Consider the following 24,852-nt stretch of genomic DNA (forward strand, 5'->3'; position numbering starts at 1 on the left):
AAAAAAAAAAAAAAAAACAAGGAGACAAAAAAAGTTACATGACTTTTGGAAACAAGATACATTTTTGCAGCCAATGTAAAAAATTAAACAAGGATTTGATTAGGAGGATAATTTGTGTACCGCAAAGAGTAAGGGGTAGTTTCACAGAGAGAAAATCACTGTAACTTATTTCTTGTCGAGTGGTCAAGCCATAGAAAATGTAACATCTCCAATCTCCTAAAGAAAACATGCTAGATTTGACTGGAACCAATATGTATTCTTTCCATAGAAGGTGAACTTCATGAATTTTGTACGAATCTTAGAGATCTTGTACCATAATTTGGGGGTATTTTACAATTATTGACTTTCAAAGGTTGGTGTTAATTACTGTTAATTGGTTCCTGGTCGATATCAGAAATTAGTAACTGAAAATAAATAAGCTGGATAAGTAGAAGTGCTTGGAGTTTGAAATGACTCGGTCTTAGGAAGAAATAAGCTGTTTTTCACAATATCTGAAATAGTTACCCATGGGAACCATGACAACTAAGTTTCCACTGGAGATTCTGATCAAAGGAGAGATAACTTCTTATGAAGTGCTGAGGTTTTTTTCTGAGTATGACTAGTGTACTTCAAGAACTTTTAAGACTTAGAAGACTTTCGTTGAATGGAAGAAATAACACACAATAGAAACAAGTGATTATATTTCTGAACAAGGGAGAGAAACAAGTAAAACAAAAAGAAGGCAACAAAAATAGAAATGGAAAGTTATGACACTGTAGAGGAAATTCTACTACTACAGCTATGGAGCTCTGCATATAACGCAAAAACAAAAAGCAAAAAACAAAATACCCAAAAAACAAAAACAAAAATACCCTCTCTTTACAGAGCATGAGAGTTATGTTCTTTAAATATAAAGCACTATTCTATTTTTCTAAAAAATGAATTGTTAGGGACCATTGGGAGAAGGTGTAATATAAATAATAGAGTCAAGAAGAGTCTCTTCAATAAGAAGAACTCATTGCTAATGATACTCTGATAACAATGAATCTCATGACATAGAAGAGGAAATAAAGCCTTCTGGAAAAGTAAATTGAACAAAGAGGATTTATAAATGTCTTCCTACTGCTAATTCATGTAAATGCAAATGATATTATCAAAAGAGTCAGAGAAACATTTTTAGGGCTAGGCCTGGGAAGTTAACTGAAGAACTTGGTAGAGGAGACTTTGTTCTTCAGTTTCATTACTTTCCAAGCAAAGCAGCCTAGAAGAAAGAACTAGAGAAAGGCTCTGCCTTCTATTTCTATGATAGTTTTATGAGTTATTGAAAATAGTCTATGATACTCAATGATCTATCACAGAAACAAAGAACTGAGTACCACATGTTCTCACTCATAAGTAGATGCTGAACAATTATCATAATACTGTAAGAAAGGGATTGGCAGTAGTGGGAAACTGTCAGGGAAGGGAGAAGGGGTCACACTTCATCAATAAGTGTACCTGATCTCAAACCACATGAAGTGAGGACCAAAGTGAGGCCCAAACTTTACCTATACAGTGACCATTTATATACCCAACCCTGAATTGTACCTCACATCTTTAAAATAATAAAAAAGAAAAATAGCTTAAGTTTTATTGGTTTTTGTTTGTTATTTTCAAAATTATACTAAATAAAATTTTTCATGTTGCTCATACATTTTTGCATGGTATATTTGGTAGCTTAGAAAAAAGTGATCTGAAGACAATCTCTCTGAGATAAACAATATTCCTTAACCACTAAATAATTGGATGGCATTGAAAAAGTTATTATTATTTTTTTAATTTTTAATTTTCAAATTGTGGGGTACAGTTAAGGGTGAGGTTTACAAATATACATTGTTCAGGCACCCTTGTTGATATGGGGTGTCTTCCCATGCCCAGACAGATATTGACTACCATTAATCCCACCTCCCTTCCCCTCCCTACCCCCCCGCCATAGTTTCCCACCACCGTCAGTCCTTTTCTTATAGTGTTATGATAGATGTCCAATGTCCACTATATGAGTGAGAACATGTGATACTCAGATCTTTGTTTCTGTGAGAGATCACTCAGTATTATAAACTCTAGTTCCATCCAGGTGACTGCGAAATTCATGATTTTGTTCTTTTTTATGGCTGCATAGTATTAGTATTCCATCGTGTATATGTACCACATTTTTAAAATCCAGCCCACTTTTGATGGACAGCATGGTTGGTTCCAGGTCCTTGCTATTGTGAACAATGCTGCGATAAACATACGTGTGCAGGTATCTTTTTGACAGAATGATTTGAGTTCTTCAGGATATATTCCCAGTAGGGGGATTGTGGGGTCATATGGGAGGTCGATATTTAGAGCTTTTAGGAATCGCCACACCGCTTTCCACAGAGGTTGCACTAGTTTACACTCCCACCAACAGTGTAGAAGTATTTCCTTTTCACCACATTCTCTCCAGCAACTGTTATTTTTTGTTATTGATAATTGCCATTCTGACTGGAGTTAGGTGGTACCACAGTGTAGTTTTGACTTGCATCTCCTTGATGATTAGTGAGGTTGAACATTTCTTCATGTGTCTGTTGGTCGTTCGGATGTCTTCCTTTGAGAAGTATCTGTTCATATCTTTTGCCCACTTTATAATGGGGTTATTTGTTTTTTTCTTTTCAGCACGTTTGAGTTCCTTGTAGATCCAAGTTGTTAGGCCTTTGTCAGACCTGGAGTTGGCAAATACATTTTGCTGTCTGTAGGCTGTCTCCCTGCTCTCTTGATGGTTTCTTTGGCTTTTCAGAAGCTTGTCAGTTTAATGAAGTCTGTCTTATCTCTTATGTCCCATGCATTTTGGGTTTTGTTCAGGAATTGGATGCCAGTTCCAATTTCTATAAGGGTGTGTCCTGCATTTTCTAAGGTTCTTATGGTTTGAGGTTTTACCTTTAGAGGTCTCTAATCCATTTAGAGTTAATCTTTGTGTATAGGGATAGATAGGGATCTTTTTTGAGTCTTCTGCATGTGGTCAGCCAGTTTTCCTAGCACCATTTACTGAATAACCCTGAGACTTTGCCAAAATCCTTCATCAGTGTAAGGAGGTTTTTGATAGGTTCTCTTGTGTTTTCTAGGTACACAATCATGTCATCTGCAAAGAGAGATAACTTGACTTCCTCTTTTCCTATTTGGATACCCCTGATTGCCTTCTCTTCTCAGGTTGCTCTAGCCAGGACTTCCAATACTAAATTGAACAGGAGGGGTGAGAGTGGATATCCTTGTCTTGTTCCAGTTTTCAGAGGAAATGGTTCCAATTTTTGTCCATTTAGGAGTATGCTGGCTATGGGTTTCTCATAGATGCCTTTACCATTTTGAAGTATGTTCCACGTATGCCTAGATGTTCGAGGGTTTTTATCAAGAAGGGGTGCTGGATTTTATCAAAAACTTTTCTGCATCTAATGATATAATCTTGTGGTTTTTGTTTTGACCTCTGTTGATGTATTTAATTACATTTATGGTTTTATGAATGTTGAATCAGACTTGCGTCCCAGGGATGAAGCCTACCTTGTCATGATGGATTATTTTTGAGATGTGTTGTTGAATCTGGTTTGCTAGGATTTTGTTGAGAATTTTAGCATCTATGTTCATCAGAGATATTGGCCTGTAGTTTTTTTCTTTGTTGGGTCTTTACCTGGGTTGGGTATCAATGTGATGTTAGCTTCATAAAATGATTTTTTATGAAGCTAACATCACATCTTTTTCAATCCCCTGGAATACCTTCAGTAGGATTGGTATCAGCTCCTCCTTAAATGTCTTGTAGAATTCTGCTGGGAAGCCATCTGGTCCAGGGCTTTTTTTTGTAGGTAGTTTTCTTATTACATAGTCAATTCCCTTGATTGTTATTGGTCTATTTAGGGTCTCAATTTCTTCTTGTTTCAACCTAGGCAGGTTGTGTGATGTCAGAAAGTTCTTCATTTCCTTTAGGTTTTCAAGTTTGTTTCCATACAAGTGTACATAGTAGTCTCTAATGATCTTTTGTATTTCTTCAGGTCATATGTTACTTCATCTTTTGTGTTTCTAATTGTGTTTATTTGGGCTGAAAAAGTTATTTCAGTTACCAGTTATAAAGTAGCAGTAATAGTGGCACCAACATCACAGTGGTGTTGAGATAATTAAAGAAATTAATTCTCAGTTCCAACTTCCCAATAAATGATCAATAAATGTTAGCTTTATTATCATTATTGTTTTCATAGGCTCATCAAGAATATTGGAAGATATTTTTGAAAACTTGTTCTAAAAATAAAATCCAGGACGCTATTTGTCAGAGTTGTATAGTAATAAATGATAGTGACCAAGGGCAAATATGTCACAGTGAAATCATTGTTAATATACTTTGCAAACTTATCCTGCAGTTATGGCTTCTTATAAAACTATACCCTTGAAGTTTCACATGTCCCAGAACATATGGAATTCATTTCTTTTTTTTAAGTTGGAGTCTCACTGTGTTGCCTAGGCTGGAGTGCAGTGGCACACTCATGGTCACTGCAACCTCCACCTGCTGGGTTCAGGCTATCCTTCTGCCACAGCCTTCCAAGTAGCTAGAACTACAGGCATGTGTCACTATGCCCAGTTAATTTTTCAATTTATTATAGAGATGAGGAATCACCAAGTTTCCCAGGCTGGTCTCGAACCTGTGGGCTCAGGCAATCCTCTCACCTAAACCTCCCAAAGTACTGGAATTATAGGAATGAGCCACCATGCTCAACCTAGGAATCCATTTCTATATTTATAATGGAGTTCTATTAACTGTTGGTGTTAATAATTACATGGAGCTGTAGTGCTTACATTGATAGTTTTATGTTTCTATCCATTTTTTGACTTAGGGATTCTGTAACAATATGGTACTATAAAGGTGAAAACACAATTGAAACAAGAAACATAAATACTGAGTGATGAATCACAGAAACAAAGAATTGAGCATCACATGTATCACATGCTCTCACTCATAAGTGGACCTTGAACAATTATCATAATACTGTAGGAAAAAAATTGGAAGTAGTGAGAAACTATAGGAGGGGTATAGAGTTGGGGATTGGAAGTAGTAGGAATCTGGGGGGCACACTTCATCAACAAGGGTACCTGCATAATGAGCAACTGTATACCTAACCCTGAACTGTACATCACGTCTTTAAAATGAAAAAAAAAATTTTTAAAGAAAGAAATTGTCATAGTATGTGAACTGGACTATGGGCTACTCGAGAGCAGGACTGAGCAGGCTCTGTCTAGAGCCCTGTACTGTGCCTACACAAAAGCAGTGTTGATTCATTAATCCAAGTATGGTAATATGCTACATATCTAATGGTTGAGGGAAAAATGGGAGATTTACAAAGTAAACAACAGTACGAGAGTATACCACTGAACAACCAGCTGCAGGGGGAAATGGATAATGTGTCCTGACACAGATAACCAAGCTGTCTCAGAAGGTAAAGTAGCAAAGGAAGAGTCAGTCTATGGACATCTGCTGAAATTCTCTTTCAGCAAAATCACATCATCTGACAAACTCCTGACACACCTTACTGAAAATTCCATCCATCACAGATTAAGGAAATGAATTATTTGGGAAACAGTTATCCTGGACCTAGTTCCAACCAACAAAGAATTGATTTATTAAGTGAGAGAAATATGAATCATGGGAGAAAACAGTACGGTGGCCTAAAATTCCATGAGTGTACAGGAGAGAGAGAATGGATTGTTACTGTTTTCACTACTGGGCATTTGGAATACACCCATGTGCTTTTGTCCCAAAGGCAATCACTGATAATTTTTGGTATATTTTCTTTCAGTTTTTTTCCCAGTCTGCTAAAAAAAAAAAAAAAAGTTTTAATAGCTTTAGATTATTTTCTATCTGTATCTATAAAATATCTATGCATATTCGAATTGACCTAAACATACAATTTTATATTCAATTTTATAACAAACAGGTTTCCATTTAATTCCATGTGATTACCATAATTTAAATGACTACAGAACAATAAACTTCATTGTTAGAGAGGGTTGTGATTGTCACTTTAACATGTTTTTCACTCCTCCTTACTTATACAGCAGTCATGCTGTATTAGTGACATTGGTACTAATCTCAGCTCCTGATTGGTCTAGTTCAATATTTCTCATAGCATAATCTAGGGAGCTCTAAGCTTCCTTAAGAACTCTTCAAGGCCTCTGCAAGGTCAAAATTCCCTTCAAAATATTATTAAGATATAATTTGTTTATTTTACTCTCATTTTCTAGTGAGTGTACAATGCAGTTTTCCAGAGGCTACAGATGGGTGTCATCACCACAGATTGAATGCAGATGCAGATATGGGAACCCATCCATCAAGACACATGCTAAGGTCATGTTCAAAAATGTAAAACAATGCTACTATCTCACTAACTCATTTTGGTTTAGAATTATATTTTGAGGCAACCCCTTCAGGTCCCCTCTTGTTGTGGGAGCTTTTCTGTCCTCTCAATAAAACCTGCTTTCTAAAAAAAAAAAGGAATTATATTTTAATTATAATATGTAGTTATGTTAATATTGATTGGTTTATTACAATTTTTAAATTGAGTAATAACTAAATATTGTAAAATATATTTTCTTATTAAAATATTTTTAAATAAACAAAACCTTTTAGGGTCCTCAATGATTTTTATTAATAAAAATATAACAAGATCCTGAAACCAATAAGTTTTATTTATTGACATAATTCTCTGTCATATTCCCTGAAAACATTTTGCCTTAATTTGTACATGGATATCACTTAAAGAAAGGAAATAAAAAGACATACATATATAAAATATTTTTTTCAAATCCAGTTTTTAATTTTGTGTTATTAAATATTTCTTTCTTTATTATTTCATTGTCATTTAAGTTCAGAAATCCAACACCCTTTTGGATTTCAGCTGTATTAATTTTTCCTGTTGTTTAGATCATTTTAATTTTTATATTTAATTGTTTCAGCTGCAAAATCATATATTATTGTATGGCATAATCATCTAAGTATTTTACCACCCAAAACGTATCGTGTGTGTGATAAGAAACTAAGCATTTATTGTGTCTTTCAAGTAGTAGAAAATAATTCTCTATTTGCATACTATGCTATCACTTTTTCAGTCATAATTATGGATCATGGGCAAAATTTATTATATAAGAAAATGAAAAAATAATCAAGAGTAACTTTTGGAACTAAAAGAACTTAGTAAATTCAGAATAAACTGTGCAGGTCTGGCAGGCCCTGAGGATAAAGAGAGACTGAGGAGTGAGAGAAACAAGACAGAACAAGGGGGGAAAAAAGAGGTAGAACTGTAGAATTGTATGCATTCTTTTAACCACAAGAATGAGGGCAGTTAAAAACACAGAATGCATTTGGCCAGAGTTATAACTCTCGATCAAAGCTGCATGGTGTATTAACTCTACTTCCAACTGCCCAGCAATAAGGCCCTGTCTTACCATAACCTTATGGTGCTAGCACTACAAAAGGAAAAAAATGACAATTAAATAAAAATAATTAGGAATAATGGCATAGGAAAAAGAGTTAGTTCAATTCTGCAGGGCGACTGAGGGGTGTTTGGGTGGGGTTTGTGCTACAGGAAACACATGACATCATGACAGGGGTAAATATGTACTAAAGCCTATGTGCTGGCAAGACCATTGCCTTAGCCAGTTTACTCAAGTACTCATGTTGGAAGGAACCCCACGTATATTAAAAGTTTGGAACCAGAAAAAAGATACTCTTTGATGCCTTTATGGCTCAGAATAGTCTCGGTGTGAGAATGCTTGGTTTGCCCTCTATGTGTATATTATTAAAATGCCCATTTTATACTTGAAGCAGAGACAAAAAGAGTTTAAATAACTTGCTAAATGTCACAGAGCTCATAAATAGTGAACCCAGGATTCAAATCCATGTTTCTTAATTTCTGAAAAGCATTCCTTAAAGTAGTCCTTCACTTTTCTTGCAGACTGAAATTGACTGTATCTCATACTCTATTATTAACATTTATTCAATTGCTATGCATACTGTTTGTATTGGTAAGCACATTTTAATATGGTGACCACTAGTTTTCCTCTATTACTTCTAGTATTACATTTTTTACATTCTCATCTTTTTTTCTGCAACAATTTAAAAATCACTGTTAGTCTTAAGTAAATTTGCATATTTTGCATATTTCTATTTATAATCAAATCCAGACACTATTCTGTTATTTAGGACTATATGGACATGTTGACTTTTTTCCCTAATCATTTAATAATATATTGTGACTAGATAACACATCTACAATCAGTAACATCAATTTAGCTCATATTTGAAATTTTTTTATCTCAAATAAGATAAAACAGTAACATTTAAATTATACTATAATTTACTTTTAAGTAAGTATAACATGGCTATAAAAATTTTAAATTAAATTAGATGTGACTATTTAACTAAATGATTTGCATATTATATTTACCAAATAAATACAAGCTTTTCTACTACCATTGAAGCTGTCACAGAGAAATCATCATTATTATTATTATTATTATTATTATTATTTTTGAGTTGGAGTCTCATTCTGTTGCCCAGGCTGGAGGGCAGTGGCATGCTCACGGCCAGTGCAGTCTCAATCAGTTGGGCTCAGGCGAACCTTCTGCCTCAGTCTTCCAAATAGCTGGAACCACAGGCACGTGCCACCATGCCTGACTAATTTTTTGATTTACTGTAGAGATGAGGTCTTGCCAAGTTGCCCAGGCTGGTCTCGAACCCAGGGACTAAAGCAATTCTCTCACCTCTGCTTCCCAAAGTATTGGGATTACAGGATTGAGCCACCATGCCCAGCTAAGAAATCAATATTTAAAAAAAAAAAGATTCTTGCCCTTTACTCTGTGATCTAATTTTATTGGTTAGAAAAAGTAGTACAGAGTAGTGCTTCAACAATGAAAAGTCACTTCATCAAGGCTGGGCACAGTGGCTCATGCCTGTAATCCCATCACTTTGGGAGACTGAGGTGGGAGGATTGCTTGTGTCCAGGAGTTCAAGATCGGCCTAGGTAACAGCCAGACCTCATCTCTACAAATATCAAAAAATTGCCAGATGTGACGGCATGCGTCTGTAGTACCATCTACTCAGGAGGCTGAGGAGAAAGGATCCCCTAAGCCCAGGAGGTAAATGCTGCAGGAAGTGTGATCATGCCACTGTACTCTAGCTTGGTGACAGAGTGAGGCCCTTATTTAAAAAATAAAAAAACAAAAACAAAAAAGAAAATTCACTTCCTCATATATTTAGTATAGTAGGTTCTGAAAATCTGAAGTTGGCCCAAGAAATATCGTTTCAATGAAAGCAGAATTGTATCATCCCATTATAAAATTGACATCCTAGTGCAGAAACTTAAACATTACACAAATAATTACAAATGTGATATGTGGTAAAAAAAGTATAATATTAAAATGGTAAATTATGATGGCATAAGCAATATTCCCTTACTGAAACATTAAAATGCTTTTTATTAATCTTCTATAATCAGTTAAGTTTCTCAGTGAACCACCATAGTAGAAGATGGATCTTTGCTGTCTAATTTTTATTTCATCTCATATGACTCTATAGGTTACAATCGTGCTTCATAATCAAACAAGAACATGGAACAAACACTCTTTCTGCCTCAATAGATGAGCACTCAAGGCAGAATTACTTTAGTTTTCCCCCAGGGATTAACTTGGTTCATCCATAAACGACAACTGAAAAAAGACCTTTCTGTGCAATAAAAATCCACATGTCATTTTCTGAGGCATTTTAAAGTGACAGGTCTACTAGCTAGTAAATTGCTATTCCAAAACTATCCATATAAAAAGCATAATTCAAATTCAGTGACTTGGGCTAGTCTCACACCTGTAATCTCAGCAATTTGGGAGGCAGAGAGGGGAAGGATCATTTGAGCCAAAGAGTTCAAGAGTAGTCTGGACAAACTGTTAAGACCTCATCTCTCAAAAAAACAAAACAAAGCAAAAACAAAAACAGGTGGTGTGAGTCTGGAGTCCCAACTACTAGGATACTTGGGAGGTTGAGGTAGAAGGATTGTCTGATCTCAGGGGTCCAGACTGCAGTGAGCTGTGATCATGCTACTACACTACACTCCAGCATGGGTGGCACAGTGAGACCCAGCTTCAAAACAATTAGTTACTTGGTTACGCAGAATTTTTTACTGTGTTCTCATTGAATGATTCTATAGGAAAAAACCTGAGTTTTCATTCTACCAATTCAATGTTCTAAACTATACATATGCATTAACTCTTTTAATCTTTAAGAAAAAGTAAGCTTAGTTTTTAAACAAATTGGGTTCTGAGAATTTAAGCAATTTGTTCAGGGTCTTGACAATAGCTCCATGAATTATGTCTATGAATCTAGTCATATGCTCTCCTCTTTTTCTTCCCAATCAGTCACACTTGCACAGGATATATAAAGTAATGAACAGCAAAACCCCTCTCAAAAATGAGAGTGGTGTCAAAGTAAGAAAGAATTTTCTAATAATAAATAAATTTATAGGTTATATGTGGAATTATCAATCATAGATATAGCTCCATAATTTAGTCAAATTGCTTAATTTTTCATCTTAAAAGAAACAGAGGCCAATAAATGATACTTAACTTTATTCAGGTTATACTGTTGCCTTTAAAGGAAATATTCTTAAAGTAGACCTGTGAATCTTTTAAAATAATCTACATAATGTGTTTACATGTTTATGCCTCTAAGAATCCTAAATACATTTAAAGAACTAAGATATGCTCATAATTAAAACACGCCTTCATTTTTTTTTTTTTTTTTTGAGTTGGAGTCTCACTCTGTTTTCCAGGCTGGAGTGCAGTGGCACACTTACAACCACCACAGACTCCACCTGCTGTGCTCAGGTGATCCTTCCGCTTCAGCCTTCCAAGTAGCTGGAACTACAGGTGTGCACCACCACACTCAACTAATTTTTCTTGATTTATTATAGAGATGAGGTCTCACTAAGTTGCCCAGGCTGATCTTGAATCCCTTGGCTTAAAACATGCCTTCTCAAAAAATAACATCCAAACAACACTTTTGCCAAATTCCTTTGGATATTCAAAGGCCAGATTTGCTACAAATGATCAGAAAAGATGATGACATAGTCTAGTTATATGCATAACAGTTCAGTCAAAAAAATGAAATGGCAAATAGGTGAGAAAGCAAGAGATGTATTTAGAATAATGAGTAGACTGACATAAATGTATATATAGATAGAGATCAGGTCGGAAATAAAATCTAAAATCAAACTATTAAACAACCTTAATGAATAAGCTAATGCAAATGTACTTAATTATTTAGTGAATTATACATTTCCCTTGGCCTAATCTATAATTGTGCTTATTTAAATGGATCTTAGGTTTATAAAATCCTGGGCTTTCTGAGTAACACGTTCAATAAATACATACTGATGTTACATTGACTTTATCCAAGGTATTAAAAATAAAAATGTAACTAAGGTAGAATGCTCTCAAGGACCTTGTGGTTTGAGTAAATAAGTGAGTTCAATGTAATATTATAGGCGCTATCAAAAATTAGGCTCATAAAATTATGTATTTAAGCTTACTTATAGATAGTAACCCATAATATTTTAAAAAATAAGATATAAATCTCAAAAAATCTATTTTTAAAAATAACTTTAAATATAGTATGCAAACTCATTCATCATACTCACCACAACAGTGAGCTTCTGACAAGGACCTAGAATTTTGTATATGTAATTTTACGTGTGTGTGTGAAACACAATATAAAGTAACATCTATGTCAAAACAACTCATGGACATAAATCATTGACATCTGTAGATGAGTTGTAATTGAAAGGTACCTATAAAAAACTTAGAAGAAACTTAGCTTATTCTTAGTGTAGTTTTTTTGCCTCAGCATAACCATTAGAAAGCATTCAGACATTCTACTGCAGGACAAACAGCAGCCGATTCCATCCCACCTCGGCAAATCTCCATGAGATGCAAGACCAGGACAACCCAACCTTTCAATTCATGGTTTAGCACAATAATCTGGTAAACTTTTAGGTTCCTTGTCAAGGCTGAAGATCAAAGATCACCCTTTGGCTGGCCAAAGTCATAAAAGTAATAATACGACCACCTCTGGTCAAGGAGTTTGTGAGTTGCAAATGTCTACCAAGTCTCTTGCAGGAAACCCCGCACCCAGGGTTAACCTAATCAGTTCTGTGTGACCTATGTGACACGAATAAACCCCACCATGGCAGCCATCATGTGACTAGCCCACCCGTCTGCATGCTGTTCATCACCTGACGTCAGTACCTGTACTTGCCTGCCCCTTCATGATGACGTGGAAGCAGACCACCACCCAATCACTTTAATGATCCTCCCCCAGCAAGGGGAATGGTTAAAAGGACTCAGCCACAAACAACCAGTGGTCATGTCTTTGCTAGACTCTGGTGTGGCCATGTGCTCTTTGAGCTATGGCTGTTGCCATGCTTCCTGGCTTTGGCCCCCTTCCCCCACCTTGGGGAGATGAATTTTCTCTCTCCCTTCTCTTTCTCTCTCGAATTTACTTTTAAATAAACTTTTCTCTCTTAACCTTTTGGTGTTGCAATTATTTGAATTACTCGGGTTACCAGTGCAATTACTTGCATCTCTGGGTTACCAGTGCTGTGCCTCCCCTCACCGATTCATCCATCGTCCCTCACCCTGTCTGGAACTTAACAATAATTAAAAGCATGTTATTTATCTTTGTAACGAGGCTTACTAGAATAAAGATCACTTAAAATTTAAGGCAGTTATTTTAAAATCAAAAAGTGGGTTAGAATTTTGATTTGGGTTTATTGGTTTTATGTCATTGGTCTTATGTATGAGGGTGGACCCCCAAAAACTCAGAATTATTTTTTGGAGGCTGGGCCACTTGTGGTACAAACTTTGCCAACTAGGTGTTCTAGGAACCCACTGGCATCAGCGGACCAGCTAGTGCTATTGTGAGAGGCTGAGTTTGGCTTAAGTGAATTTTTTTGGAGATTCTTTCAACACGTTTCCCCATTTTATGATGGGTGATTTATGAGCGCATCTGCTCACACCACACTGAATGATCGGCAGTTTTTGACCCAAAATCGCCTGACTCCATGCTCCATCCTCTCTATTCACCCAATTTCCCACTGAGCAACTTTCTTTGGTTTGTTTTCCTGAATGAACAAAGTCTTCAGAGGAAAACATTTTGCTGATGTGGAAGAGGTGAAACAAAAAAACAGCAGAAGCATTAAAAGGCATCAAAATTGATGTGTTTAAAAACTGTTTTGGACAGTGAAAAAAGCATCTTGATAGGTGCAACAAATGGAGAGTACTTTGAAGGTGACTGAAGTTTAAACATGTAAGAATAAATTCATAATTTTTTATAAATATATAACAGGTTTTTCGGGGTCTCCTTTGTACTGTATGTATACAGTATATATAATATATGCATAAATACATACTGGCCATATACTAACCAAGGTAAGATAATTTTTTAAGCAAAATTAACAATAATAAGCATCTAAAGAGTTTTCTCAGCACACAAAGAGAAATGGGACCAGCAGCACACTCCATGACTCATCAAAGAAGTGATGATAATCACAAAGTTTAAAGAAGAGAATAATCAACTGACCTGGGCCGGAACTAGCCAAACCCTAGCCTGGATCATGGCACATATTATGGATGCCTCCTGATGCAGTAGAGAAGAAGAATGAGAATTCAGGAGTTAGTGCTCCTGCCACAGACTTAGAGGACCTCCTGCGCCTTGTACGACTATAGTCCCTCATCAGAAACTGCCTTATTCACAGTCATGCTTTGTCAAAATCCATTGGAGAGTTGCAGGGGGAAAAAAAAGCCAGGAACTCAAGAACTCAATGGTGGCTGCTTTCTAGAAAACCTGGGAAGGGATGGACCCCAAAACAAAGTCTGAAGTGGTAGACAGTTTCTGGATGGTGCAGACTGCCTTGAAACCTTGAGACTGGTTACACTTTGACATTGAGAATACAGATTGCTTGAGGCTAAGGCAGGGGTGAGAGGGGAAGTCATTGTCATACCAATAGGGAGTCCCTGGCCAGTAGGGTAACATTGTTGTACAGAAGTTACACAAAAGAGTTTACGTGTAACTTCTGTACAACAATGTTACCCTACTGGCCAGGGACTCCCTCCCAATCTCCACTGAGGTAGATACAAGTGCACACAGGTAGGGAGCTTGAGAGCTCCTCTCCTCTGCATGGAGGCTCAAAACAGAGAACTTGGGTAATTCCCACAGCTCTGTCCATCACTTAGGTTGGTTGGGCTTTTTCTTGAAGCAGCACATGCCAAGCAGAAAGCTCACAGTCACCATTGCAATTGGCTTTCTCCTGCAAGTATCAACTCTTGACTGGAGTTCAACAGCACAGCCCATCTCATCCAATATAATAACTCACCTTTGGAAAAGGTTTGATCCCAGACCCCAGCTGACACAACTGTCCAAGTCACTCCAGCCATTAAGGATGCATTGAGCCTATGCAGGTACCCAGCTGACAATTAAAATCTCACCACACCAATCAAGGGAGCCTGACAGTGCCTATGTCATCCTCCCTGCCAATCTTAAATAAGAATAAATAGTCTGCCCAAATGAGAAGGAACCAGAAAAATAAGTCTGTCAATATGAAAAAAGAAGACTTCTATACCACCACCAAAAGTCCACACTAACTCTTAAGCAATGGAATCTAACCTAAATGAAGCCTCCAAAATTCCAGAGATAAAATTCAAAAAGTTAAGCATAATTGCTCAATGACATTCTGGAGGAAACTGAAAACCAAAATAAAGAAATTGTTAAAAATTCACATGAATAAAAATTCTCCAAAAAAACAGACACTTAAAAACCAAAAAAACAAAAAGAAACAAACAAGCAAAAACACTAAAATTCTGGCAATGAAAAAAATCACTTAGGGAAGTATAAAATGCAGTGAAATGGGTTAGCAGTAGACTAGAGCAAACAGATGAAAGGATCTCGAACTTGAAAACAAGGCTTTTGAAGTAACTCAGTCAAGCAACAATAATAATTTTTAAAAAATAAAGAATCAAGAGAACAGAACAAAATCTCCAAGAGATATGGGTTTATATAAAATGTCCCAACCTAAGAATCATAAATGTTACTGAGGAAGAAAAAAACAACAGGTTTGAAAGACTTATATCAGGGAATAATGGAGAAAAACTTCCCTGGCCTTGCCAGAGATTTAAACATCCATATACAGGAAGCCCAAAGAACCCCCAAAGATTCATTGCATATGTGTAATCACCAATACATACAATTAACAGGTTATAAAAAAGTTAATGTGAAGGAAAGAATTCTAAGGGCGGTGAAGCAAAAACATCAAATAACTTACAATGGTAAAACTAACATCAGACTTTTCAGAAGAAATTCTACAAGACAGAAGGGATTGGTGTCCCATCTTCAATGTCCTCCAACAGAATAACAGTCAGCCAAGGATTTTGTATCCTGCAAAACTAAGTTTCATGACTTAAGGATAAATGAAAGTTTTCACAGGCAAGCAAATGCTGAGGGAATTTGTCACCCACCAGACTGTATTTACAAGGAATATTCAAACAAGTTTTAAATACTGAAGCAAAGGGTCAAAATGTAGGAAAATGTAGGAAATCATAAAGCTCACAGGGCTTATGGAACACCAATACAAGAGAGAAAATAAATAGATAATAAATAAACAAATAAATAAAGCAGCCAAATAACTACCAGCATAATGAATGAAATAGTACCTTATATATCATTATTATCCCTGAAGTTAAATGGCTTCAATGCTTCACTAAAAATATACAGATTGGTAGGATGTGAAAAAAATCACAATTCAAATATTTCCTGCCTTCAAGAGAGCCACAAAACAAATATTCCTATAGACTCAAGGTAAAGGTGTGGAAAAATTATTATATGCAAGTGGAAGCCAAAAATAAACAGGAGTAGCCATCCTCATATCAGATGAAACAGACTTTAAATTAACAACAGTAAAAAAAAGACAAAAGTGGTTATTACAAAATGATAAAGGGATTAATACAATAAGACAAAACAATGTTAAGTATATATGAACCTAACACTAGAGCCCCCAGCTTTATAAAAGAGATTCAACTAGACTTTAAAAAGGAGATAGACAGCAATACAATAATAATGGGAGACTTCACTTCACTGACAGCAATAGACTGATCAACAAGGTAGAAAATCAACAAAGAAACATTGGCGTTACACTGGATCCTAGAACAAATGGAACTAACAGCCATCTATAGAACATTTTACCCCAAAACTACAGAATATACATATATTCTCATCAGCATAAAGAACATTCTCTAAGACAGACCATATGATAGACCACAAATCAAGTCTCAATAATTTTTTAAAAAATCGAAATTGTGTCAAGCATCTTGTCAGACCACAGTGAAATAAAACTAGAAATCAACTCCAAGAAGAACTCCCAAAACAAAACAAAAATAAAGAATGCAAACTGTCTGCTCCTGAATCATCCCTGGTTCAACAGTGAAACCAAGATGGAAAATGTAAAAATTCCTCAAAACCACAAAATGAATTAAAACAATAAAATAAGTTATCAAAACCTCTGGGACACAGCCACAGCTGTGCTCAGAGGAAAATGTATAATGCCTAAGACCCACATTAATAAGACCAAAAGATTGCATATTAACAACCTAACATTATACCTCAAGAACTAAGAAAACCATTAACAAACCAATCCTAAAGTTAGCAGAAGAAAAGAAATAATATAGATCAGAGTAAAACTAAATTAAAGTGAAATTTAAAAAAGGGTCAAAGAAACAAAAAATTAGTTCTTTGAATAGATAAACAAAATCGATAGATCAGTAGCTAGATTAATTGAGAAACGAAGAGAGAAGATTCAACATAGCCCAATCAGAAGTGTAAATAGAGACATTACTACTGATATAATGGAAATATAAATGATTATCTTAGATCATTATGAACACCACTATGCAAAAAAGCTAGACCAACTAGAGGAAATGGATACATTCTTGGAAACATACAACTCCCCAACCTTGAATTAGGAATAAATAGAAATCTTGAACAGGCCAATAATGAGTAGCAAGATTAAAAACCTCCCAGCAAAAAGAAGCCCAGAACCTGAGTTTTACCAGATTTTCAAAGAGGAACTGGTACCAATTATACTGAAGCTTTTTTTTTCATTTTTCTTTTTGAGTTGGAGTCTCACTCTGTCGCCCAGTCTGGAGTGCAGTGGCTACTCCCGGCCACTGCAGCCTCAATCTGCTGGGCTCTGGCAATCCTTCCACCTTAGCCTTCTGACTAGCCGGAATTACAGCATGTGCTACCATGTCTGTCTGATTTTTTGATTTATTGTAGAGATGAGGTCTCGCCAAGTTGCCCAGGCGGGTCTTGAACCCACGGGCTCAGGTAATCCACTCACCTCAGCCTCCCAAAGCATGGGATTACAGCCTGAGCCACCGAGCCCAGTTTTTACTAAACTTTTACATAAGATTGAAGAATTGGTCATTTACAACTCATCTATGAAGCTAGTATCACTCTGATACCAATGCCTGGAAAGATATGGAAAGAAAGAAAGAAAGAAAGAAAGAAAGAAAGAAAGAAAGAAAGAAAGAAAGAAAGAAGGAAGGAAGGAAGGAAGGAAGGAAGGAAGGAAGGAAGGAAGGAAGGAAGGAAGGAAGGAAGGAAGGAAAGAAAGAAAAAAAAAAAACCTACAGATTAGTATCCCTGATGGACATAGATGCAAATATCCTCAACAAAATATTAGTAAATGAAATTCAGCAGCACATTAAAAAAAATAATAATCCACCATGATCAAGTGTGTTTAATCTCAAAAATGCAAGGGTGGCTTAATATACACAAATCAATAAATGTGATTCATCATATAAATCAAATTAAAAACAAAAATCATATGATTATTTCAGCACACATGGAAAAAGCATTTGATAAAATCCAACATCCCTTCATGATAAACACCTAAGCAAAATAGGCATAGAAAGAATATTCCTCAAAATAATAAAAGCAATATATGACAAAACCACAGCCAATATCCTCTGAAATGCAGAAAAGTTGAACATAGTCCCCTTCAGAACTGTAATAAGGCAAGAATGCACACTTTCACCACTCCTATTTACCATAGTACTGGAAGTCCTAGGCAGCGCTATCAGGAAAAAGAAATAAAGGACATCTTGGACAAGAAGAAATCAAACTATCTCTATATGCTTATAATATAACCTTATGCTTAGCAAATTCTAAAGATTCCTCCAAAAGACTCCTGGACTTGAAAAATGAATTTGATAAAGTTTCAGGATACAAAATCAACACAATCAGTGGCACTGCTATACACTAATAATGACCAAACTGAGAATCAATCAAGAATTCAATTCCATGTACAATAGTAGCCAAAAAGCTACAATATTTAGAAATTTATTTAACCATGATTGCAAAAGATCTCTATAAGGAGAACTACAAAACACTGATAAAAGAAATTGTAGAGAGCACAAACAAATGGAAAAACATTCCACATATGATCTTAACCAAAAGATCAAGAAGCAATGGAGAAACATTCCATACTCATGGATTGGAAGAATCAACATTGTTAAAAATGACCATGTTACTCAAAGTAATCTACAGATTCAATGCAATCCCTATCAAATTACTAATGTCATTTTTCTCAGAATTAGAAAAAACAGTCTTAAAATTCATATGGAACCAAAAAGAGTCAGAATAGCCAAAGCAATCCTAAGCAAAATGAACAAAGCTGGAGGCATCACATTACATGACTTTAAACTACAAGGTTGTAGTGACCAAAACAGTATGATACTGGTATAAGAGCAGACACATGGACCAACGGAATAGAATAGAGAATCCATAAACAAACCCCAAAACCTACAACCAACTGATCTTTGACAAAGCAAACAAACACACACACTAGGGAAAGGACATTCTATTCAACAAATAGTGCTGGGAAAATTAATAACTATATACAGAAAAATGAAATTTGATCCCTATCTCTTACCATATACAAAAATTAACTCAAGATGGATTAAAGACTTAAGTGTCAGACTTGAAACCATAGAGATCCTAGAAGAATACCTAGGACAACCAGTTCTTGACATTGAACTAGGCAAATAATTTATTACTAAAACTCTAAAAGCAAATACAACAAAACCAAAAATAAACAAGTGGGACTTAACCAAATTAAAAAGCTTCTGCACAGCAAAAGAAATAATCAACAGAGCAAATAAGAAACCTACAGAATAGAAGAAGAAATTTGCAAACTGTACATCTCACAAAGGACTAATATTCAGAATCTACAAAGATCTCAAACAAATCAGCAAGAAAAAAATAGCAAATGATTCTGGGTAAATGACATGAACAGACATCTCTCAAAAGAAGATATACAAGAGGTCAACAAACATATGAAAAAATGCTCAACATCACCAATGGTCAGGGAAATGCAAATTAATACCACAATGAGGTATTACCTTACAGCACTCAGAATGGTCATTAAAAAAAAAAATAGATGCTGGTGCAGACACAGTGGAAAAGGAATGCTTACATGATGTTGGTGGGAGTGTAATTTAGTTCAACCTCAATGGAAAAGTGGTATGGAGATTTCTCAAAGAACTACATGTAGATCTATTTTTTGATCCAGCAATCCCACTACTAGGTATCTATCCAAAGGCATAATGGCCCTTATATTAAAAAGACCCCTGTGCTCAAATGTTCATTGCAGTACAATTCATAATTGCAAAGATGTGGAATCATCCTAAATTCCTATCAACTGATCGGTGTATAATGAAAATGTAGTCTATATTCACTATGAAATACTATTCAGTCACCAAAAAATGAATTAATGTTTTTTTTTTTGGCAGCAATTGGTATGGAATTGGAGAACATCATACTAATTGAACTAACATAAGAAAAGAAATCTAAGCATCATTGTTCTCACTTATAAGTGAGAGGTTAACTACAGATCTGCTAAGGCATAGAGAATGGCATAATGGAAACTGGAGACTGAGAAGGGGGAGCAGGGTAGAAGGACGAAAAAAGCCTACCTATCTGATACAATGTGCACGAGTGGAAATGGTGAGTAAACTTAAAGCCCAGGTTTCTTCGTCACTATACAAGGTAACCACATACCAAAAAATTATTTGTACCCCCTTTACCTAATGAAATAAAGAAAAAAACCCACGTAAGTGATGAACAGTTTCTATAAGTAATTATAATTAACACATATTCAATGTTAATTATATGTAAATAATATTTATATACAAAATTATATATTAATACTATAAGTAGATTTATCTTACATTGGTTATGTAACCAGTGTATATATACACACATATATACATACACATAAATATCCATAGCTATATCTGCTACATATATCCAGCAAGATACACACACACACACACACACACACACACACACATACACACACATCTATGTGTCTATTTGTGTATCTATATTCTTGCTATATCATAGTCAAGGCAAGATAAGATTATATATAACACATATAGATAACTATATATTATATATATACATATCCTCTCTCTCTTATACACATATGCGTGAGTGTACTTGTATGTACACAAATATGTGTACGTTTGTTTGTACACAAGTGACCAGATTTTATATCAATGATGTATCTTAGTGCAGATTTTCTTTCAAATATGTATCCACCCTCACACTGCAGCTATCACTAGAGTACAGTGCTAATTCATTTCAGTAAGAATGAAAATATTGGTGTTTTACTAGAAACAAAAAAACATTTTACCAAAATTGAATCTCAGTGGATATCAATAATACAGAGATGGGCATATAAAACATACAAATCTTTATTTTTTTAGTCCAGGAAAAACTTCAAGCCAACTTAGAGAGGCATTTTACAAATATAGCTGTCTGGGAACATTTAAAAATATGTATTTTTAATATCCTGTGTTCTCTATACACCTATTTCTTAATGCACAAATATACACGATCATCTTTTGGGGACCAAGTAGAAGAATCATTTTTAAACATTGCAAGAGTTAATAATGTGCTGTTGAACGTGATTGTGATATTTAATATATATTTTTATAAGTTTTATAACACCAAGAGACAACAAAGGCAATAATATTCATCACTATTTCATAAATACAATCTCAGATGCAAAGTGTTTATGAGATTTGTCAGAAAGCTGTAGAGCTGGGACAAAAGAAGACGCTAGTCTTCAGCTGCTGATATCCAGAACTTTTGTTTGTTTTTAGGAAATATTTTCAACATCATAATTCTACACTAGAAAGGACAACATGATTTTTTAGCCTACTTATTTGAAAATGTTAATTCATGTATTCAAAATAGACAAACTGAGCATCTAGTGTATATCAGGTGTTGTGGATCAAATGGTGAACAAAATAGATTCCACTCAGATATGCCATTCTTTTCAGTGATAAGGAATAATAAACAAATGACCAAATAAACATAAAATGTAATATTAAGTAGTAATAAGCATCATGATGACAAATAAAGCAGAATGAGTGGGTATTGAATAGTGGAGACATATTTCCTTTAGGTTGCTCAGGAAGGCTTCTCTAATGGCCCCCCTCATGGTGATGTGTGATGAGAAACGCAGAATGAGCAATGTTGACATCTGTGATAGAATGGCCCTTGTCATGTTCAAGGAGCAGCAAGGAGGTGGGCATTTTTCAGGCGGAATGAATAGCAAGAGATAGTCATTATCAGCCTTAGTCAAAACATTGAGGTAACAGGAAGGAGTTTGAATTTTATCATAGAAGGTAAAAGGGTGCCCTTGGAGTGTTTAGACAAGGGAATTAAATTATTATATTGACATTTTTTAATCATCATTCCAGTTGCTGTAGGAAAACTAAAATGGAAAGGCAAAAGTGAAAACAGAGTTCAGTCCAGATAAGAGAAGATGGCTACTTGACAGAAGAATGATAAGTAAAAATACTGAGAAATGGTACTTTATATTTGTATAAAAAAACTATGCAGTTATTGGTCAGTGCTAACTATTAGTGCTAGTAGTAATTAGCAAAGAGTTTTTCCTGAGACTTCTACTATTCAGTGAATATAATGTGGCACATATGGTTAGATGAAATTATAATACTTCTTTTCCTCAAGTAACAAAAAAGTGATTTGCTAGCCATTTCATTCTTTTTCATTTTCCATTAGCTGTGAATATATACACAAGTGGAAAAATAGCAATGTGATATATAACTCAGGGAATTTACCAACTTAAATAGTCCCTTTTAAGTTACTTATTATTTTAGTCAATCATTATTTTAGCCAATTAATTGTCTTCACTAAAAAAAATCAAATTATTAATTTGTTAATTAGTAATACAATTTTCTATGAATAAAAAACTAGTGATATGGATATTACTTTTTCAGATGATGGTGGGATAATTGTGGGCTGGGATGATTCAGAAACAACACTAGATAGAGGATAGACCTGCTATTTAAATGATGTGTAAACTTGGGTCAAGATGAGAGAGTCCATTCCAGGTGGGAAAAGAAGTTGCAAAATCAAATATAAGGATGTAGACTGTGTTTGGAATCGTGGGTGACATGAACAGGTTAGTCTGATTGAGGTACAGAATCTAAATGGACATAAATAGAAGATAAGCTTAAGGAGGTAGAATGTAGTCAAACTTCAGAATCCAGAATGGCAATCTAAAGAGCTAGTAACTTACTTTTCTGGCAAAATAAGGCACTACTGGTTTTGAGCATTAACTGATGAAAAGTTGGGCTTAGGAATGTATGAGGAATAAATGTGATAATAAAAGTGAGCAGCAATACATAAACTTCATCTCCATATTGCAGAATGCATGTTCATTGCTCCAGAGCCTCATAGAGAATTAGGAATGTGTATACACATAGGCCAACACCTTGTATTTAAATGTATAGTTTCCTCCCAGTTTATATAGTTTAACAGACACCTCCTAAAATGAAACATGGAATATCTATGGAAATCATGAGTAAATTATAATTTCTGTAGAAATTAAAGTAAGTGGGACTTAAATGCAAGTAAAAAGGAAATTAAAAAAGAAAAACTTGTCACTCTGTTGAATTCCTACTGTACTGCTCTGTTGAAGTTCTACTTTAGCCGTGTGTCAACTGTAGCTTTTCTTATTTTCTTAATTCAATTTCAGTTTGTAAACATTTGTCTTTTCAAGGTATTTAATATACATTATTTTATTTATACTTCAAAATACCATTACAATATATATTTGTATTCTCATATAAGAGGAGAGGAAACATTCATAGAGGTGAAGTTGTAGGATACAAGGTTTCTTTGGTGACAAAAGATAGGAGACACACAAAGATGATTACATAAACTACAGGCCAACACAGTAAGCTCTCTGGCAGAAGAATAGATTCCCAGGTCCCCCAAGTTTCTCCAAGGTAACAACAGCTATGGATGGTACAAGCTACCAAGTAGAACATGAAGGTAGAAGAGAGAAAGAGAGAGAGAAAAGATGGAGATAGAGATGGACATAAATAGATATATGGATGGAAAATATAAGGCTGGGCGCAGTGACTCATGCCTATAATCCCAGCACTTTGGGAGGCCAAGATGAGAAGATTGCCTGAGTTCACAGGTTCAACACCAGTCTAGGCAACTTGGCAAGATCTAATCTCTACAATAAATCAAAAAATTAGCCAGCCATAGTGGCATGTGCCTGTAGTTCCAGCTACTTGGAAGGCTGAGGCCGAAGGATCACCTGAGCCCAGCAGGTTGAGGCTGCAGTGGCCATGAGTGTGACATTGCACTCTAGCCTGGGTGACAGAGTGAGACTAACTCAAAACAGAAACAGAGAGAGAGAGAGCGAGAGAGAGAGAAAGAGAAAGAGAGAGAGAGAGAGAGAGAGGAAGGAAGGAAGGAAGGAAGGAAGGAAGGAAGGAAGGAAATATACACATATCTAGCATATACCCATAGACGTCCATACATATAGATTACATGTGTGTATCTTGTTATATATACATATGCATGTTCACACACACACACATTTCTATCTATATAGAATTCCCCTTTTTGCCATTTTCACAGGGGAGCCATGCACCAGGTCACATAAATAGTTACTGGAAGAACTTCTTTCCAATAATACTTTTTATCTTGTCCTTTCAGAAACGTTGTACAGAATAAGATATACCTATCTCTGGCTGCATGTTGACATTTACTACTGGACAATGTATAACCTGTCTCATAGACTATCATATATGTCTATATTATATGAAAAAGGTAGACAGATGAAGCACTTAAAACAAGTGAAATTTGAACCATTATCCTAATAATATCTAGAACTGGTATATCTTTAGTTTCTACCTGATGCAGAATACTGAATTTATTTTTAAATAAATTTTCTAACACAAAATTTTGAATTTTTATGTAAAATGTGATGAGCATTTAGTTCTTACTTGATAAGTATCAACTTGTAATTAATTAAAATATGAGAAAATAAAATATTAAAACATACAACTCTTAATTATAGATAGCTCATTACCATACCAAGACAAACTTTATATCTCACACAAGATGAAAAATAATATTCATACATGCAAATTTATAAAATGAGTAGACACCTGATTGAATTTTTCCCTTTGCTTTTAGATTTTTATTTCAAAGACTTTGGATTTAAGAATATAAATATGTTAATTTTCTTAACATTATTAAGGTTTAAACACCAAGCAAAGGGTCATATGCCTTTTAAACATAAAAGTTTTCCTCCCACTTACCTGCTAAAGGACCTCTTGAAAAATAATTCTCTTTGTTACTTTTGACTGTCCCATGGATTGTGTTTAAAAAATATTCTGAAAAACAAA

General features: G+C 35.1%; 1 protein-coding gene across 1 annotated transcript in view; it reads right to left on the reverse strand.

The window, feature by feature from the left end:
• SEMA3A (semaphorin 3A) overlaps positions 1-24,852 on the reverse strand; it is a 525,999-nt gene that overhangs the window by 379,303 nt on the left and 121,844 nt on the right. Inside the window, exon 2 of the mRNA XM_008054520.2 lies at positions 24,766-24,840. The gene's annotated coding sequence lies outside the window, so the exon portion shown is untranslated. The remainder of the gene's footprint in view (positions 1-24,765; positions 24,841-24,852) is intronic.

The sequence above is a fragment of the Carlito syrichta genome, unplaced genomic scaffold (genome assembly GCF_000164805.1).
Source record: "Carlito syrichta isolate Samal-C Ts95f unplaced genomic scaffold, Tarsius_syrichta-2.0.1 Scaffold295875, whole genome shotgun sequence".
In the NCBI taxonomy this organism is placed as follows: domain Eukaryota; kingdom Metazoa; phylum Chordata; class Mammalia; order Primates; family Tarsiidae; genus Carlito; species Carlito syrichta.